The 13,977-nt window shown below is 46.5% G+C and overlaps 1 protein-coding gene across 1 annotated transcript in view; it reads left to right on the top strand.

Moving 5' to 3' along the window:
* AATF (apoptosis antagonizing transcription factor) overlaps nt 1-13,977 on the top strand; it is a 509,083-nt gene that overhangs the window by 382,701 nt on the left and 112,405 nt on the right. The gene's annotated exons all lie outside the window — the stretch shown is intronic.

Raw genomic sequence — 13,977 nt, 5'->3', positions numbered from 1 at the left:
GCGGCTGAGTGAGGTAAAGTTTAAGTAGTAAGTAGCCAGCCTAAAGCTCAGTATTCTAGTTAGCACAGCAAGGTCTGAGTGTGATTGGTAAAGGAACTGCCCACACAGGATGGCTTGCGATACCCACCGGTAAAAAAATGGTGGGGAGCCACGGCCAACTGCTGATTAGGTCAAGGGAGTTACAGGTCAAAAAAGTTTGGGAACCACTTATATAGTGGGAAAACGAAGTCTGTAATAAGTGAAATGTATAAATGTTTACAGAATCTAAGGGAAAATGATTCTGAAAGATTAGCGGGGCGCTGAAGTACAGCTCTTGGGGTCAGACGTCGCATCACACGCTATAGAACAGGCGCTGAATATCATAGTTGGTTCAGTACATTCCGTTAATCTACGTGTGCAGCAATTTCTCTCTATATGTTTACTGTATTATATGCCTGAAAAAATATCCAAATTGGCTAAGCTCGGCTCGGGCAGTGATGGGACAAAATGCCCCAGATGTGATTTATATGCTGCGAATATTACTCATATGTTTGCAACCTGCCCCGAATAAGTGGCATATTGGCAGTAGATGGCCAAGTATTTTCTCACAGGCTGGGGATAACGACATCAATAACTTACCAAAATCATGTTAGGATGTAAGATAGTGGATGCTAGACTTACACGATTAGATTCAATATTGCTAGTCGCTGCTAGATTGGCAATAGATCGTATATGGATTTCTCTTAAGCCACCTTCTGTAAATGATTAGTGGCAGTTGGTAAAGGACACGAATGAAATGGAAAAAGCCTTGGCTAAGGCAAGGGGTACACGTTCTTTGATAAAGTTAGAAGCAATATGGGGGCTTTTATTCTAAGTTATGATATAATGTTATTTTGAAATATAGGTTTTTGGTTTGCTTTGCTGCTCCGTCTTGTTCTTGTTTTTACATTATATAATTTTAGCTCATTTTCCCTGTTTTTCTGGATATTTTCCTGTTCTTCTTTATTTGATATCTTTCTGCTGGTATTGTTCTCTGATGTATGAAAATTGGTGTAGTGTTTGTACCTCATTTGTTGACGATAAAATATATATATAAAAAATGAATTTATCTCAGCCACTGCTAATTAGTCTGGGCCGCATCCCTGTCTATCATTATTTTGCATGCCATGTCACCTCAGTTTGGACCCAGCCAGGTGCAAATCAATCTTGTTCCTGCTCCAATGGGAACAGTCCAGACGGAACTGCCAGTGCATTTACAAGTGAAACTGTCTACTACCCTCCATAGAAATTACAAGACTTTTTGTCAGAGAAGAAAGTTATGGATTTGGCTCAATATCAGCTGTTTCGCTCAAAGTGCTCATTTGTCCTGGGTGGTACTGGCATATGTATGGAAGACTTATGTATGGAAGACTTCCTCAAGCACCCAGGCACAAAAGGTGATGGAAGACATCGACAACGCACATTTTGGACCTAAGTGCTGGTCACTTTTGTGGCTTGACCTTTTTAGGTTTTGCCTGGCGAAAAGATGCGCTCTGCGCATCTTTTTCGCGCAGGCGAAATCCTGATGAGAACAGTAGTGTGGCTTTGGGTCGGCCCTCGTCATTCATTGGCTGGCTCCATAAATGGAGCCTAGCCATTGGACGAGGGGCCTGTCCGTCAATGCCGGACCAGATTCGGGGGCGTTCCCGCGATTCTTTGGCTTTTGCCGACGTCACGCGACGTCAGCCGAAAGCCGGGAACGCCCCCGAATCTGGTCCGGCATTGGAGCGCTTTGCCTGCCTAGCGAGTGCCACCTCGCTTATTTTCGAGTGTTGTGTCGCCTGGCAGGTGCCCACCCTGCCAGGGACCTTGCCGCCCGTTTTGGCATTTTCCTCAAGGGTGCCGACCCCTCGGTAAATTCATCCCCCGCCTAGAAGTGCTGGAGCCGGGCCGCCGCGCTGCCCGCTACGACCCGGAAGTATTCCTGCCGGCCGGCCAATCCGAGCGCGGCCCGACAGAAGTCCCGCCCCCCCCAGCCGTGACCCGGAAGTCAGGCAGGCCGGGGGCAGGACAAAGAAGCAACCGGAAGCGGACGGGAGGCCACCCCGCGCTCCGGTGAGGACAGAAGCCGGCGTCTTCCCTTTTCCCTCACCGGGGCTCCCGTGGACGAGGGAGAGCCCCGGAGCACCAGAGAGAAGCGTCCTGGCGGCAGAGAGACGCCGCAGGAACCCAGCGCAACCTCGGAGCCCCCGCAGCAGAGCCCGGTGAGTGAAGTGTGGGCGTCTCGAGGCGGGGGCCCCAGTGATCTGTAAAGGCCCCGTGGGGGCCCGTGCATACTTCAGGAGCGGCCCCGGAAGGCAGCGGGCCGCTCCCCCTTAAAATCCGAAGTGAGGGAAATTGTTGGTGGAGCCCTGAGCGGGCTCCGGGGGCATTGTCATTTGGAGTCCCCAGGAGGGGGACTCCGCCGATTGCCCCGCATCTTGTGCAAGGGCCCTGAGGCCCCACCGACCAGCCCGCATTACCTTGGTGATTTGGAGCCCAGAGAGGCTCTAGGTGCCCCAATTTTGTTTCGAGTCCCCAGGAGGGGGACTCCAACGGCGGCCATTATTGATTTCGAGCCTAGAGAGGCTCAGGGTGCCATTCTGTTTGTTTAGAGCCACGAGGCTCTTGGGGGACACAAGTGCTTTGTCCAGAGCCTGAGAGGCTCCGGGGGAGCCTCTACTCTGATCCCTCTCTGTCAGGTGTGTCACTTTATTGTACTGAACCCATCTCAATATGGCATGGGGTGTATCCCTTTTAATTAATTGTCACTTTCTGATCCTGTGGGTAAAGTGTAACCCATTTTGCTGACTTATTCTTGTCAGTAAGCCCAAGTGCTGTTCTGTATACTGTCCGATGTCCATTCCAGAGGCAGGGCACTCTCTCCTTATGGATACATTACTAGACACTCCACTTTCCACCTGGAGCCTAAATGTACCCCCTGCTATTACCCGCCTCTAGTAAAAGGGTGCCCTCGATGCTGATACTTTGTGGCTTTTTTGGTCCAGCGTAGTCCATGTACTGACCAATCTTTCTCCTCTGGTAGAGGAATGCACAGGAGGAGAAGTCCTCGGTGGGACCCCCTGGCTCCTGGCGCTCTTCATTTTCGTGGTCTGCGGCTCAGGTGAGTTCTGTGGTTTTGATTGATGTGCACAGCATTAAAGGAATACAAAACAAAGATGTTCTTAAACACATGGCTCTCCCTAAAGGGACGTGGTCGTCCCTTTTACTCTGCATGTCAGCGCCGAGAAGGTTGCTTACTTCGATGCTGTATTAAATAGATGCTGTTCCCTGAGTATCAGGCATTCCGTTCAGGGGTTTCTTTCTATCTAGGTTGTATCTCGGCGTACGTTTTCTGTTGTGGGGGTCCATAGTCACGCTCATTTCCCATATTATGAACCTTGCCATATGTTGTTCCGCTGGGCGGACAAATGCCCAAACACGTTGTTATTTCATGGAGTTGATAGTTTGTTTTGTTCAGTGTCATGAATATACCCGTCTGGCCACACCCTAATTGAAGTCAATGTACATATGTTGTTCCACGGTTCCATAGTTTGCTTGGAACTGCAGGTGTCTTGCAATATCATTTTAATGTATAGTTGGGAAATAATATATTCTTTATAATGAACAGTTGCAGAATAACTCACTCCAAAGCTGTATGGAACTCTGAGGGCCTGATGTTCACTGCCAGACAGTGTGTGGGGCTTGCAGTGTGTTGGGGGGGGGGGGGCTTGCAGTGTGTGGGGGGGGGGCTTGCAGTGTGTGGGGGGGGCTTGCAGTGTGTGGGGGGCTTGCAGTGTTTTGGGGGGCTCGCAGTGTGTGGGGGGGCTCGCAGTGTGTGAGGGCTTGCAGTGTGTTGGGGGGCTTGCAGTGTGTTGGGGGGCTTGCAGTGTGTTGGGGGCTTGCAGTGTGTGTGTGGGGGGCTCTGTGTGGGTGTGTGTGGGGAGGCCTCTGAGTGTGTATTGGGGGGGCTCTCTGTGGGTGTTTGTGTGTGTCATTTGCGAGAGATCAAGCTAGTGGCATTGTAAATGACAATGCCATTTATTTATGTTAAAAAAACATAAATAAAAATATTGTCAAGAGCAATGCCAATAGCTCAAACTTTAACAAAGGCAAAACCATTGCATTGTAAATGCTTGTTCTGATTCATTTCAACCTTAAAGGAGAGTTCAGATGTTGAGCCAATTCAACAGCTCCAAACTATGATACAGCAAGACCCACAAACATCAGTAAAATGCAAATCTGTACCTTCGCAGAAGTCCTACATTTGATTAGCACCCTTCTGCCTCCCATTTAAAGATAAAGATCCTTTAAAAGTAGCTCTCCTAATCAAGTGGAAAATATATTTTACAATTGAGACCCGATAAATGTTTTTGTCAAAAGACACTGAAGAAGTCAAGTTTAGACAGGTATTTAAACGTAATTTTTAGCGACCTCAGTTTGGCGTTAGTACTTGTTGTGACAGACAGGCCAGTATTCTGTGCATCAGAGAAGAGCTGCTGACAACAAAGGGTCAAGGCCAGGCTTGCAATGATCTCTTGGATTTCTCTGCCGCAGTTACAGTGGTGTTCACAATCTCCTTCTAGGTCATCCAGAGAAGACGAGCGACATTGCTGTATCATGACTGTAGAGTTTTAAGTCTATCAACACACCTAACAGGTGAAAACAGGTTCCATTCCTTTCAAGACTTAGCTTCCATTTAGTGTTTTTGCCTGTTCTTCCCTTCGGTGCCCTAAATGTATATGATCGTAATGACATATTCTAAACAGCTTCAACATTGGATACCTTATAAAGCACTCTTGATTCTCAGCTGCATGCTAATGTCACAGACAATTCTTAGAATCGATCTGAGTTAAAAGACAACCCCACATACGTACAATACTGGATTCAGAGTAACTAGTTGTGTCTAAATTCCTGAAAGAGTGAGGCTCTTATATTTGGATTCACTGCGCCCAACACACTATTTTTTAGCTGGTGTACATCCATGGGATTGTACCTTCTTTGCACAATCTACAATACAAGAGCATTACCTTTGATGAGGACCTTTCTTAGATGTGTCTGGCTGAGTCTTTTGCCCTTCAAATGGCTACATGTCCAGCAAAGGGTGGAGTTTAGAACGTTGTGTCTTAGCCACATTACACTGCACCTCCATAACTCTGTTTCTCCAGTATTGGGGTGTCTTTCATAGATTCACATGCCTTAATCATTCCCCCGTCGTCTGAGTGGGAGTCCCACGGTACATAAAAAAGCAATAATATGCACATAATAACCAAAAAACCTTGGTAATAAACAACCAGGAAGTAAAGTAGCCCTAAGCTACAATTGCAAACATTTCCACACTCATGACTATCATTGTCATTTTGTATCAGAGGCTCAGGCTCTCTGATTTTCTACTGCACGTCGTGTGAAGGGAGTCTCCATGAGCTCTGCTCAGTTCTTCTCAATTCTACTCAATTCTTCAGGAATTTCTACTCTTAGGATGTCTTCTTCTAAGAAATCCTTATTCAGGCCTTGTGAATCTTGTGGTAAGCTCCGGCTTTTCTCTGAAGATCCCCTCAAGAAATGCATCTATTGCCTGTACCCGGATCATCAGGACCTTCCTTCAAAAGACCCTCAGGGACAGAGAGGGCCGCCTACCTCTGAGGCTACAGAAGCTTAAGGATCAGGACAATCCAGTTTCTGAGTTAGGAAGTCTTGCCTCTGGGTCATCTGTGTCCTCTAGGAAGAGGGCTGCTGAAGAGGTTTTATCTTCTCCTGGGGCCAAGGTGGTGAGAAAACAACAACCCTCTAAGGCTTAAGAAGGGCCTACTACTTCTAAGAAGGCTTCTCCACCTGTCAAGGGCAAACCTTTGCCATCCACGCTCCCGAGAAGGTCAGTGAAAATGTTACCTCCTAAGCGAACTTCCCGTTGTTGTCGACGTCGTCGACGACCCCTTCATTGACGAAGATTCCCGCCGACGCAACATCGACGGTGACCTTCTCCTCACCTAAGCCTCAGAAAGATTATGTCGTCGGCGTCATCCCTGTTGACGATGGTCTACGTCTCTGTAAAACCCATCTCGTCGACGGAAGAGACTGTACCTATCGTCGGGTCTCCGTCAAGGAAAATCGACCAAAGACGACCAAGACAAGGAAAATCTCGTCAACGACGGCCTTGTCGATGGGCACTTCATCCTAGTCGACGGCGAGCTCGTCGTCGAGAACTACATCGTCATCAACAAAGACCACATCGATGACGAAGCCCTCTTCGTCGTCGAAGACAACTTCGGCAACGGACACTTCCTCGTCGACCTTTTCACCTTCAGTGATGATTCGACTCTCCGTCGACGCAAAAGTTGTCATCTTGTACAGAGCTACAAGTCTGGTCACCGTCTACGGCCTTAACATCTACGCCGAAACCTTCTTTGTTACAGAGATGTGGTTCTACGCTTGAACCAATATCTCCATTGCATATCTCTCCACATAAGGTACCTCTACAGGCTCCTGAGAAATTACTGGATTCAGGTGAAAGTGAAGAGGACTCTGAAGTGGACGACAGGTTTCGGACAGCTAGAAGCCCTTCTGAGTTGTTCATAAAGTTCCAGGAAGATGATTAGGATGACCAACCTTCTCCTGAACCTGTGGCTTCACCTACTGATAATATCCCTACAGCTCAGATGCCTATGGCTTTATTGAATAAGCTTCAACATATGCTTGATGACTATTACAGCTGTTTCACACCATCTGAATCAGCAGAGTCCGTGCCACCTACACCAGTGGCTCAAGCTTCCACTTCAGAATTCCGGTCTCCTAGACCACCTTCGCCAGTGGCTTCGCATCATTCTCCTGAAGCATATTTATCGGATGATGAAGACCTGGAGGAAGGTGAAGTAGACGAGAGATATCTTTTGTCGGAGTGGGATGAGTACCAAATCCAAACACCTTCTCCATCACCTCCGGCTCCTGCTGATTCTCCTCCAGTGGATATTGGATGCTTCCACCTTCTCATGGAAAGAGCAACTTAAAGATTCCTCATTCCTTTGGAGACGAAGAAGGAGGAATGCTTCCTCTATGATTTTAAGGATCAGCCAAGGAAACAAGTATGGGCGATTCCTATTATAGGTTTTATATGGGAGGAGGGGTTGAAAGTAATGTCAACTCCTGCGTCTATTCCTCCAGTCTTGCCACGGCTGGACAAGAAATATAAAGCGCCCGACAAGTCTCCAGCATGCCTCATAGGACACCCAAAGGCTAACTCCGTGATCGTGCAGGCTGCTCAAAGACGGGCTAGAAATCCATCTTCTCCGATCACAACCCCACCTGACAGGGACGGTAGGCGACTGGACGCAATTGGAAAAAAAGTCTCCACCATGGCAGCAACAACAGTCCATGCGGCCAATTTATTAGCCATTCTGGGTAGGTACGACCGACAAATGTGGTCAGACTTTTCACCATATATAGATATGCTACCAGAGCCGTCAAAAGCTGAAGCTCTGAAGATACTGCAAGAAGGGGAACGAATCTCTGTGGAGATTGTTGATTTAGCAGTAGATTTCGCTTCCACAGGTTTCAGGCAGCAAGCATGAAAGGCAAGGCTGGTTGAAAGCTACTTAGTTTCGCCAGGAGGTACAGGCAAAAATACTTGACAAGCCGTTCGATGGAGAGACTTTGTTCGGCTCGTATGTGAAGGAAGCCCTCCAAACCATCAAAAAGGACACAGAAACAGCCAGGTCTCTTGGCACCTTGCAATTTCATAAGCCGCTCTTTCGGGATGCGAAAGGACGTGGATCGTTCTCTAATCGAGGAAACTATAATCAACAAACTTCCTACACATCGTATCAAGGAAATCAGCTCTACCAATCACAAATATATCAATCATATGGCCAGCACAACACTTCCTATTCTCAAAATAAAAGGAAGCCTTCCTACCACGGAAAGGATTCAAACAAAAAATGATGAGTGTCGCCATCTGCCACCACTTCTGCCGCAGACCCATGTAAAAGTTGGAGGCAGGATCTCAACATTTTACTCAAATTGGTCCTCAATGACGTTGGACAAGTGGGTCCTAGACATTGTAGCCAAGGGCCATGCTCTAGAATTCAAAAAGTTTCCTCCAAATTTCCCTCCAAAAGGCCCACCTCCAGCTCATCTTAAGCAGCTGTTGTCCAAGATAAATTTGATTTTACAAAAATGAGCGATTGGAAAAGTCCCTCAATTGCAGAGAGGAACAGGATTTTATTCAAGGTTTTTCCTAATAAAGAAAAAATCCGGAGAATGGCGTCCCATTCTAAATCTCCGATCCCTCAACAAATATCTAAAAAAATTGTCCTTTCGGATGTTAACGCTTCAAGAAATACTTCAACTTTTGTCGGCAGGGGATCACATGGCCACCCTAGACCTTTAAGATGCGTACTTCCACGTTCCCATTCTCCCCAGGCACAGAAGGTTCCTGCGTTTCAGAGTGGCTGGCAGGAACTTCCAGTTCAAAGTCCTTCCCTTTGGACTACGATCGGCACCCAAGGTTTTTATGAAGGTCCTAGCTCCAGTAGCAGCGCACCTCCGTCTGGAAGGAATTCAAATATTTCCTTACTTGGACGACTGCCTTATCAAGGCGAGTTCTTTATCAGACACAAACGCCCATGTCCAAAGATATCTGTCTCTGTTTCAGTCGCTGGGTCTCTCTATCAACCTCGACAAATCGCATCTTGTTCCTTCGCAAAGGCAAACGTTCTTAGGGGCGACTTTGGACACGCAACTAATTTGAGCCTTCGTATCAAACGAAAGACAAGAAAGGATCCGCAAGCTGGCTCACAAGTTAAGATCAAAAAGGTCAGTTTCAGTCCGACAGTTCAAGTTCTTTCTCGGAATGGTCTCTTCTTGCATCCCGTTGATACCCAACTGCCACCTCAGAATGAGGCCCCTTCAAGAAGAACTCAACCAGCAGTGGTTACAGGTCTCAGGATCATTCGAAGAACTCATTCAAGTCACTCCTCGAATGTGAAAGGCTTTTCTCTAGTGGGCTCAAAAAAGAAATGTGGAGAGGGGATTTGCATTCCTTCAAGAAGCACCAAACTTTACAATCCCCACAGACCCGTCCCTCGAGGGATAGGGAGCACATCTTCAAGGGCTAAAGGTCAGCGCAAAATGGAGACCTCAACAACAGAAGTGGCATATCAATCTACTTGAACTAAGAGCCATTTTCGTAGCCCTGAAGTTGTTTCAGACAATCATTCTAGGAGCCACAGTATTGGTTCGCACAGACAATACTATAAGTGTGCATTACTTGAACAAACAGGGAGGAACGAGATCGGCTCTTCTACCTCGAGAAGCCCAAGAAATGTGGGATTGGTCGATACGGCGCAAGATCAATCTCTGGGCAGTTCACATGCCGGGAGTTTCAAATGTTCTTGCGGATTCCCTCAGCAGGTCCACTGTGTCCACGCACAAATGGGAACTGCATCAGCCGACGGTGGATAGGGTCTTTCAACAGTGGGGTTATCCCGATTTGGACCGCTTTGCGACCAAGAAGAACAGCAAATGCCTATTCTTTGCAAGCTGGCTTCCCCACAAAGAGTCTCAGAGGAATGCGTATTCGATGACCTGGTCTCAAATATATGCTTACGCCTTTCCTCCGATGCCGTTGGTTCCCAGGGTTCTCCGGAAGATGAAGAGAGGACCTTGTCATCTAATTCTCATTACTCCCAGGTGGCCTCGCCAATTCTGGTTCACCAAACTTCTCCTCCTATCAGAGTGCGATACAATTCAATTTCGACCAGTACCGGATCTCCTGTCCATTCAGGACGGTCAGATTTGCCATCCGGATCCTGCATCTCTGAAATTAGCTGCCTGGCGCCTGAGCACCTTGAATCCGCCCATCTGAATATTCCTGCGGATTGCAAGGAAGTTCTGGCTAACGCTCGAGCGCCTGCCACAATAAGGACATACAGACCTAAATGGAAAAGATTCCACATGTGGTGTCAATCTGCTGAGGTTCACCTGATTCACGCAACACCTGAGCAGATATTACCTTTTTTCTTGCACTTAGCAAGATCAGGCCTCTCTCATTCAACTTTAAAAGTTTTTCTGGCGGCCATTTCAAGGTTCCGACAGGATGGGTCCAATTCTCTATTCATCGAGAATAATGCAACAGTTTTTCAAGGGACTGTTTTGAATGTTTCCTTCTGTACGTCGTCCTCCTCCATCTTGGCATCTTAATGTGGTATTAGGCCAGCTTATGCGCCACCCATTTGAACCTATTCATAGAGTGGATTTAAAATTTCTATTCTGGAAGGTTTCTCTGTTGCTAGCATTGACTTAAACAAGAAGAGTCAGTGACATTCAAGCTTTCACCGTCAATTCACTTTTTTTGCAGTTCACGTCCAATTCTGTGGTGTTGCGCACAAATCCTAAATTTATGCCTAAAGTGCCTTCGGATTTTCACCTGAACGAACCAGTCGTCTTGAAGACATTTTTTCCTATCCTAACCCGCAATCCCCTGCAGAAAGGGCATTGTATACCCTTGACATCAGAAGATGTCTTAAGTTCTATTTACAAAGGACCTCACCCATTCGTAAATCTGATCAATTGTTTGTTGCCTACAGGAAAATACGGCAAGGACAAGCAGTGTCTAAACAGACCATAGCTAGATGGATTTCTGCCGCTATTGACTTTTGCCATCAACAAGCTGGAAGACCTTTGCAGACAACTCCAAGAGCGCACTCTACGAGGGCGGTCTCTACTTCGACTGCTCTTTTCGCTGGTGTTCCTCTTCAGCAAATCTGCAGAGCGGCGACTTGGTCCAGCAGACACACTTTAACCAAGCATTACTGTTTGTAAGCTACCACCAATGCTGATACATCAGTGGGACAGGCGGTTCCCCGCAATCTTTTCAAATAAGGTGAGCCTCTGTTTCCCTCCTCCTCTGTACTCCTTCTCAGACGCTTATTATCTTACCTAATATTGGACAGGTTTCACCCTAGTTAGGGCAATTCCCACGGTATAGCTTAGTTCCAGTGACACAGTGTGTACGAGACCCATGTCTGGGTGTACCCTTGGCCACTTAGGACGTTGCATTAAAATATACAAAACAGTGTTGGATGGAATGCTTGAATTAATCACAACCACTGGTTATTACTTGGGGCTGGATCCAGGTCCATCGTTATTTTGCACAGCATGCCACCTCAGTTTGGACCCAGACATATTCAAATCAGCCTTATTTATTTATTTATTTATACCATGCTCCATTAAGAACAGTCCAGCCTGAATTGCTAGGCCAGGTCCATCATGAACCTGGAACACAAGCAACCCAAGCCTTGTTTTTGCCCTGATTGGGGCTCTTCAATAGGGTGTAGCTTGGTTCCAATGCCCCATTATGCACAAGACCCACATCTCGGCATATCTTTGACCACTTAGGCTGTCAGACTGAAGTGTCCTGCTTGGCATACAGTTATTCAGCTTAACAGATTGGATGCAGTCATCGAGAAAGGACTTGAACCAATTCAAAGACACTGACAGTCAGTCCCACTCTCATCAAATGGTTTATCAGTGTATTATGATTAACTATATCGATGGCTGCCCACAGTAAGATCTAGCTTGCTGGGTCGCATTCTTCTAGGAGTTTCCTTAGCTCTTCAAACGTTAAGATCAGCACCATTGTAATGCTTCTCCTGGAACACAAACCATGTTGCCAATCATCAAGGTTACCATGTTTTGAGTAATAGTTATTTAGACACTATTTTCTAAAGGACATTACCCAAACTGGCAAGAGGGGTGTGGATAGGTTGATAGTTGGAAACTTCCTCCGGGTTTAGCCCCTTCCGTGCGGGGGTAATTCCCCCGCTGTGCTGGGGGGCGGGGGGCGCGCGCAGCACCCGCATGCTCATGACGAGCTGAGCTCGTCATGAGGTACGGCGCTCGTGTGCTCATGACGAGCTGAGCTCGTCATGAGCAGACCCGCTCCCGTGGAACGCTCAGCACAGCAGGGGAATTATCCCCGCATGCGAGCGTTCCACGGCTCATGACGAGCTCAGCTCATGACGAGCTCAGCTCGTCATGAGCACCGAAGGGGTTAAATATTATTTTTTCAGAAGTAGGGAGGGCAGTGGGCGGAGTGGCCTCATAATTTCTTTTTTCCAACACTGCAGAACCATCTTGGTTGAAAGTGATGTTCTGAATTATTCCTGGACAAACCTGGCAGTAACAGAGTCGATATCCTGCTAGATGAAGCTAGAACAGAAGTCTCCAGTTGAGCCACATTTGATTCCTAGCATGCTTGGTTCTATTCGTTTGCATGTTGGATTTCAAAGGCCCAGGTGTCATCTGCAACTCAAGGGTCTGTGTTGAAATTTAAATTGATGCTTGTGTTTTTAGTGTCGTGTATGATAAGAAACTTGATTTGGCATCAAAAATAAGCATTTTGTACTCCCTTAATTGTAACAGTCCAGTTTGCATTATATTGTTGGTGATATTTTTAGGATGGGTCCTTTGGTGTGTGTTGGTTGTGTTACATGCTGTACCACATTGAGTGTATTGATGAGATTTAGGTGTGTTTTTCTTGCTTTTCTGAGCTTGTGTTGTCTGAGAGGTTGACGTCACCCATAAACATGGTGTGGAGATCTGAAAATGTATCAGTGAAGCCCTTTTTCTGCCCAGGAGACTTGCTGATCAGATGAAATGTAGCAGTCTGAGTTGCATTGAGTGGAAAATGGCATGTCTGCAGCTCCATGGAGTTGGACGTTACTCGCTTGCCTAGGGGACAGAACCAGCAGGACTTCTGAATAATAGCAAGGCCAGCTTCCTTTCAGGGTATGTGCAAGTTAATGGGATATGTACGAGGTTGGTACTATATGTTGTATAAGTGCTTTCTGAGTATTTAGATCTGGGTGTGATTGTGGGGATAAGCAGTATGTGGGGCTCAATGTGGCACATGATTACATCTTACCTTGTAAGTTTCAGTAGAACGGGAATTCTGACCCGAACAACCCCAAACATCGCATGGGAGATAGGATGCACTAAAGAGCTGCTTTTTATGTGAAGGCACTGAAATACATGAGGCTGTTTTGTTGCAGCAGGAACATTAGCCCTATGCACTACGTTATGATGAGTCAGAACTGCCACTTGACAAAACTCAATCTCTTTCCAGCAAGACCTTGATTCACAAGTTATCTTGAAATTTGTATCGCTGCCTAGAAACGCTCCAACACACAAATAACTCTGTAGTAGGCGCTTTCAACCCCATACATTTCTCCAAACACAGCACCCCCCACTAGGTGTGGCTACACCGGCCCCACCGCCCTAGAGCTGTCCCTGCTGTAGTAGCACTGACAGCCATTGTTTCTGTAACTATCATAAGATCCAAAGGTTTATTGGATAATAAAACCAAAAAAATCCCATTGGTGATTATCTAAGGATCTGTCACTCAAAGGGGCTCAGTTCAGCTAAATAGATTGCTAGCTTTCTGATGATCTCATGACCAATTTCCTGTTAAAGAGCCAAAATGGTGGTCACAGCTTAACTGGGAATATATTAAGCAAACTGATCTAATACTCAACTCGAACATTTTCTGTAAGTTTGTGTCTGGTGTAGTACAAATGCCATTATATAGAAATAAGATTATCTCTCGGGATGCACCCTGCAGTGGAGGGCTAGAATCTTCCAGACTCTCTACTTATGGGCGCAGACAGGCTTGTCATCGGGGCTCCAGCTGCGCGTTCATTCTGCTGCAGACACATGATCGCTCCTCATGGGAAAAGCAGACCCCCGCTAACATGCTTAGCCTCACCAACCCAAGATGGTGTTGAGAAAGGATATCCAGAACATTGACCCAATACTACTTTCAGATGTTATCCAATTTTGTTTTTATTTTTTAAAACGGAAACACCCGTAAGCGGGCTGTAGAGATATTTACAGCTACCAAAAGAAGCAGTTTAAGACTGACAACCTTTTTATGCTGACAGTAATATACTTATGAACACATTTAAAAACACAAGTGCATGGTAAAAA

The sequence above is a fragment of the Lissotriton helveticus genome, chromosome 3_1 (assembly GCF_964261635.1).
Source record: "Lissotriton helveticus chromosome 3_1, aLisHel1.1, whole genome shotgun sequence".
Lineage (NCBI taxonomy): Eukaryota > Metazoa > Chordata > Amphibia > Caudata > Salamandridae > Lissotriton > Lissotriton helveticus.
The sequence above is the reverse complement of the archived record's forward strand: the minus strand, read 5'-3'. Positions and strand labels throughout refer to the sequence as shown.